We start from the raw sequence: 6,818 nt of genomic DNA, 5'->3' as shown, positions 1-6,818 counted from the left end.
TGCATTGTGATATTGCAACCTAAAGTGACTGTGCTTATGTGATTGTGACATCTCCCCTGAAATATTATGCCTGTCAATTTGGAATGTTCCACAATCCATTCCACTGTATTTACATATAGTTTTGTGGGGGCATCCAGTTGGCTCTCTGGCTGCCTATTGAGTGCAATTTAAAGCAGTGCTTGTATTTAACAATTGCATACAATTTAGGGCCGACCATGTCAGGACTGCCCTGGGATTGACCTGCATTTTTAATTAACAGTAGAAAAACAGACTGCTTAGAAAACCCAGCTCTTCCTACGGTATTTAATTTCTGAAGAATATAACTTGCTAACAGTGAACTGTGACATAACTCCCTGTCTTAACTCCAATTATATATATTTTTCCCCTCTTTTGCTTTAGCTAGGCACCTGATATCTGCTAGACAGCTAACAATGTAGGTCAGGGGTGTCAAACTCATGTTGTCATGCGGGCATCATGTGATATATCAGGACTTTCCCCCCCTTTGCTAAAACAGGCGTGGGCATGGCCAGCGTTTGATGCATCTGGCCCGCGGGTTGGGAATCTGACAGTCCTGATGTAGCTCATCCTCAGTAATAGGTAATCTTCCCTTACTGGTGCCTATATACCTAAGCATCTGAGGAATGAGGGAGAAGAAAGAGGCTGCAGGGTACGAAGTAAACAACACCAGGGGTGAGGGAGAAGAGAGAGGCTTGCCCAGCCAAAGCAAGCAGCCTTTTGCGAGCAGATGCCATGCCATTTTCTCCTCACTGTCATTTTGGCTCATTGCAGCAGGTTGAAGTGGAATCTATCTGACTCTGTAAGTATCTGTACTTAAATTGATATGAATTGTAATCATCCTGGTGTCTTCCCAGTGTGCAGCTTCTTAGTAACCAATCCCAAAACATTTGGAACAGCAGGAACGTCCCTTTTGAAAATGTTTCACTTTTCAAGATGGATATGCCATTTTCTGCCATGTTGTATAACTTCATATTTCTGGAAACTCTTTCCAGGCCCTTTTAATAGATCTAAATCAGTAAAGAGCAGTTATATCCTGGTTTAGAGATCTCAATCAAATGGATGTGAACAGAAATAGAACAATAACAGTAATGTTGTGTTCAGACAAACCAGGAGATTGTAATCAGTTAGGAATGCTGGTAAAGACCTCATGCTTTCACCTCCAAAGATCAGGGTTGTTATCCAAGCAATATAATCATTCAGTTCAAACCATATGGCTACTTTACATATGAGTTGCCTTTTGTGTGAAGCAACAGCTGATTAGCTAATTCTACCTCATTTTACAGAGGAAACTGAGCCTCCTTCCAATTTACAAATGTGGGTTAGTGGGAGCTTTAGGGATGGTAAAGAAATCAACCATTTCTTTACAAGAGCATTGTTGCAAGAGCTGCCAAAACAAACACTGTTGCAGCTTAGACTCCACTAGCATCTGCTCTCTCTCCAGTAAAAATCTGGCTGTGCAGATGCAAAGTAGTTAAAAAGAATGTTCAATGTTTGAAAATGGTGCAGAACAGATATATCCTGGGTGTTTACATTTTTAAATCACATACAAGCAGTTAAAAAAATGAACTTCAGAGGAAATTTGTAGAATTTTCAAATTTTCACTTTGAGAGGATAGATAATAAAAAGATGATAGATACAGATAGATAGATGACAGATAGATAGATAGATAGATAGATAGATAGATAGATGATAGATAGATAGATAGATAGATAGATAGATAGATAGATAGATAGATAGATAGATGATAGATAGATGATAGATAGATAGATGATAGATGATAGATGATAGATAGATAGATAGATATATAGATAGACGATAGATAGATAGACGATAGATAGATAGATAGATAGATAGATAGATAGATAGATAGATAGATGATAGATGATAGAATGATAGATGATAGATAGATGATAGATGACAGATGACATATGACAGATGACAGATAGATAGATAGATAGATAGATAGATAGATAGATAGATAGATAGCAACAGCAGTAGAACATAGACTTATATATTGCTTCACAGTGCTTTATAGCCCTCTCTAAGTGGTTTACTGAGTCAGGATATTGCCCCCAACAATCTGGGTCTTCATTTTACCAACCTTGGAGGATGGAAGGCTGAGTCAACCTTGAGCCCATCAGAATCAAATTATCAAGTAGCCTGCAATACTGCATTCTAGCCACTGCACCATCACAGATAGATATATGGATGATTGATTGATAGATGATTGATTGATAGATGATGGATAGATAGGAGAGAAAGAGAGGGAGAGGGAGAGACATAAATGTTTGTTAAAAGTGACATTTGTTAGAAGAACTTCATAATATGCAACTTCTCCATATATTGCAAGAAAGGAGCAATTTATGCTATCTGCACATCTCTGTACAGGTAGTCCTCAACTTATGACCACAATTGAGACTGGAATTTTCACCACATCGCTAGATGATGTGGTCGATAAATGAGTCATCATGTGACAAGACCCAATTTTATAACCATTTGCACCATAGTTAAGCAAATCACCAATTTTTAAAGTGAATTATGTGATCATTAAGTGAATAACGTGTTAAGCAAATCCAGCTTCTATTGACTCTGCTTGTCAGAAGCTAGCTGAGAAGGTCACAAATCATGATCACGTGACCATAGGATGTTGCAACATAGTAAATGCAGGCTAATTACCAAGTGTCCAAATTGTGATTGTGTGACTGTAGGGCCAGTGCAGAGTTCATGACTTTGAGGACTGATCATAAATCACGTTTTTCAGCACTGTGGGAAATTTGAACCATCATTAAATGAATTATGGTAAGTCAATGACTAACTATAGTTTTCTCTCATGACATATCTGTGTGTAAGAATGATTCTGCTTATATAGCTGAATATGTGTTGGTATATTTGGTATATATTGGTGAATATATGTATTTATGTTGGTAGGGAGGATACAATGCATACATTGTTTTGTGATAACAATAAGTGATAATTTGCAACCTAGAAGTGTTTTGTGATCTATAGACTGGTTTTTGGTGGCCTGCAGTATCTCTTACAGAAGGGTATTGGCACTGCTACTGGAACATAGTGATAGAACCTTGTACAAGATCTCAGTTCTAAACTGTCAGGTTTACTGATGTGCTTGTGTGAAGAAGTGTCTATGGAAATTCTCAGTCATGGTTGTCCCAAAGGGGCTTTGAGGGGGAGGGATACAACCTCCTCTATCTCCAAACTACAACACAGACTGGATTCAACAATTCCAAGAAGGCTCAACACTCATTTGCACTACTCAGGTGACCCTAAGGACACAGTTAAACCTCCTTGCGGTCTCAATGACTCTCTAAAAAAATGTAAATGACCAGCTGTCTGCAAAAAGTATAAATCCTTCCATTCCCCATCATCCAGTCAGAGATGAATTTATTTATTATAAATAGATGAGAAGTGAAACATCTTCAAAGAAAAACCAGAATGTCCAGTTGCCACTTGAAAAAGCACCTTTGTGACATGTATGAAGAAGGAAAGTGAGGAGGTATCTAAGATTTCCTACAGAGCCAAAGCTCTGTATCTCAGGCAAAGTAGGGAAGGGATCAAGGAGATACCAAAGTTAAAGGTTGAGAAGAGCAAGCATCACCCAACTGGGTTATAGAGCTTTCCAGGACTAGTCAGCAGGAGCAAAGTTATTACTTAACTTCTTCTGTGTAGAAGAGGGTGTTTCAAGATCAGTTAGAAGGCAGAGGATAAAAGATATGGGAGAAAAGTATTGCTCTGATCTCAAAGATGATTCCAAATTGCCACTTCCAGTGACAATTGGAATGTCTTCCTAACCCTTGAAGGCCCCCTTTTTTTTCTTTCTGGCTATAAAGAGTCAGAGCCTTGGTAGTACAGGAGTTTAAGGCACCCTGTTATTAAGCTTATTAAGACCAGCTGCCTGCAATTACTGCAGGGTTCGAATCTCGCCAAGGCTCAAGGTTGACTCAGCCTTCCATCCTTTCTAAGGTAGGTGAAATGAGGACCCAGTTTGTGGGGGCAATAAGCTGACTTTGTATAAATATACAAAAGGATGAAGGCTATTGCTGAGCACATTGTAAGCCGCCCTGAGTCTTCGGAGAAGGGTGGCATATAAATCAAATTAAAAAAAATAAAATAAAGCTGGATGGAGCCACATAATGTGCAAGGATATAGGAAGAAGTGGGATTGATTTGCTCATTTTGGCTTCATCTACCATCAGCTAAAGCTAGCCACCATTGTTGAAACCTTCAGCAGATCTTTCCTATGTGTCAGTAGAAAATTGTTTTCTCACTTCTATAGAATTTTAACTGTGGAATAAAAGCATTTTTTGCAGTATCTTGGGGTCTGCAAGTACCTGTCTAAATTAAGTGCTATCCATTAGTCTTTGAGGCAGTGATAAACTGTGCCTGTATAAAATCTGCTGCTTTTCTGAATGGTGTGCAATGAGAAGGAAGGAAGGAAGGAAGGAAGGAAGGAAGGAAGGAAGGAAGGAAGGAAGGAAGGAAGGAAGGAAGGGTTAAGGATATTGTTGTTGTGTTACCAACCAGCAGAGTGTAGAGCACAGAGAAACGTTGCTGAGAGCAATGAATAAGAGATGTGCAAACTGGTTTATCAAAAGCTTACTTTATAGGGAAAAAACAATCTCGTAGTCTTTAAATCAATCCAAGTCTTTGCCAGTTAAATCAGTCCAGTGATACAAAAATCTTCTTACCACCCAAACAGTAGTTGGTTAGAATAACAAACTCACTCTGGTAACAAACCACTATGGTAGCAGATCCATCCAACGATGGTAGCACAATAGTAGAAACTCCACACACAATGGTAGCTTATCATCAACTGAATACGTTACAGTACCTTTCTTAAATATGTTTACAACTAGTGATTATCTAATTACAGCATGACTCAGCATTACAATGAATCAGCAGTAAAACTTTAAAGTCACATAATACATATTCATATTAAAGTCACAGAACACATATATTGTCTGGACAACTTGTTAGGCTCAAACCATATCCTAACAGGAAGGAAGGAAGGAAGGAAGGAAGGAAGGAAGGAAGGAAGGAAGGAAGGAAGGAAGGAAGGAAGGAAGGAAGGAAGGAAGGAAGGAAGGAAGGAAGGCGATTCCCTTGGTTTCATTGTCCCCCCAACAAGTGTCATATGCCACTTGCAAAACAATGAACAGTCATTCCTTCTAATATAGATGGATACTTAGAATAGCAAGCCTTGTCTTATGTCAAGCTGTCTAACAGGTAACAGACATTGAGGGAAAAGGCATGGAATGATTCGACTTCTCCATTCCTGTTACCTATCAGGCAGACTAATTGAACACAGGTATAGCATTCTTCTCAAAGAATCTTTAAGCAGAGTTTAATGATGAGTAGTGACTGAGTTCCGAAGCTAACTGTCACTCGGTGGGAGACAATGACAGTCCTGGCAACAAGCGGCCAAGAAATCCAGTTTTGACTTTAGAACAGCAGCATCTGGAAGCAGTCAGTGAATAGTCCTGGAGAATGCAGAGACTAAAGCACTTTTGCATAATTGTGCCAGGTCTGCAGATTATAACAACAGTCATCCCCAGGGCACCTGATGTCACCAAAGTCAGAATGGTGTGGGCACAATGAGACCTACCACTTAGCCAGAGAGGAAATGAGGAAATGTATATTGAACAGACAGAATTTGTACATTGTGTAAATGTATATTCTGCACTAAACAGAAACTGAATCTGCATGAGAGTGGTCCCAGGATCATTGCCCAGACAACTGTAGCTGTAGAACATCTCAAAGGTATAATAATACAACCAGATAAAAGTATATTCACACAAAAGACAGCTCTCTTTTCCAGTTTAAATGAACCTTCTGCACAATACAGGACCAATGCTCTTTCAAAATAGCACTGAGTTCATTTTTCTGCAAAGCTTGTATAAGATCTGACAAGTACTGTGGGAAGTATTAGTCAGTTATTAGGTGGGCAGGTGTGTTCAGGGAGGCAGGTATTCAGACTTTCCTGCAATCAAGCCAAAATGACAATAAAGGGCTGTGCCTGGGGGTGGAAGGAGGAGGGTTAGGCCCATAGCAGCTAAAATAGCTAGTAATCTTGAGTAGATGATAACTCCTGATTGTGCCAGCAGCACATCTTTGGTGAAGGGTTCCATACCTATGGCTAAAACAATATCAGAAGGAGAGAAAAAATATTGTTTTAAAACTGGGACAGCTAAAAATAATTTAAGGCTGTGCTGGATATGGGCTGAGTGTGAGGAAAAGGATGAATACAACATGGCCATGATTATGCCATGATTAGACCTTTAGAAAGGTCTTCTGTCCCTCAGAATAGATATGTCTATGCTGAAAACCTGCTATCTACAGAAGAGCAACTCATTGCATTGTTAATGTTCTCCCTTATATCTTGCCTATACCCCAAAGTATGGTATTCTGTTATTTAAAAAACCTAATATTTTGAGAAAGCTTGTTTGGGATCCAAGTGATCATTGTTTATTTTACAATTAAGATTAACTATCAAAAAATGTTGGGTGATGCTGAATTATTACATTAATAATAATTATTATTATTATTAGGTCATTGTAATTATGATGGCTTTATAAATAAGCCAAAATTATACTTCAAATGTTAAATCTTTTTTCATTTACTGTCTAGGATGAAATAATGCTGCATATGAAAATACTTTGTGTTTTTATTTCCAAATCAATATGGGGAAATTATATAATTCTATCCAAATATGGTAGTAAATGTCTATATAATCCTTTTATAATAGAATAAATGAAATGGGATTTTTGTGAATACCATAGATAGCCA

The 6,818-nt window shown here is 38.4% G+C and overlaps 1 long non-coding RNA gene across 1 annotated transcript in view; it reads left to right on the top strand.

Moving 5' to 3' along the window:
- Positions 1–3,184: 3,184 nt before the first annotated feature.
- Positions 3,185–6,818, top strand: part of LOC148113544 (uncharacterized) — a 36,771-nt gene continuing 33,137 nt past the window's right edge. The window contains exons 1-2 of the long non-coding RNA XR_015728314.1: positions 3,185–3,293; positions 5,723–5,792. This is a non-coding gene — a long non-coding RNA (uncharacterized LOC148113544). The remainder of the gene's footprint in view (positions 3,294–5,722; positions 5,793–6,818) is intronic.

This window comes from Pantherophis guttatus, chromosome 5, assembly GCF_059756535.1.
Source record: "Pantherophis guttatus breed Tessera chromosome 5, ASM5975653v1, whole genome shotgun sequence".
Taxonomy (NCBI): Eukaryota; Metazoa; Chordata; class Lepidosauria; order Squamata; family Colubridae; genus Pantherophis; species Pantherophis guttatus.
The sequence above is the reverse complement of the archived record's forward strand: the minus strand, read 5'-3'. Positions and strand labels throughout refer to the sequence as shown.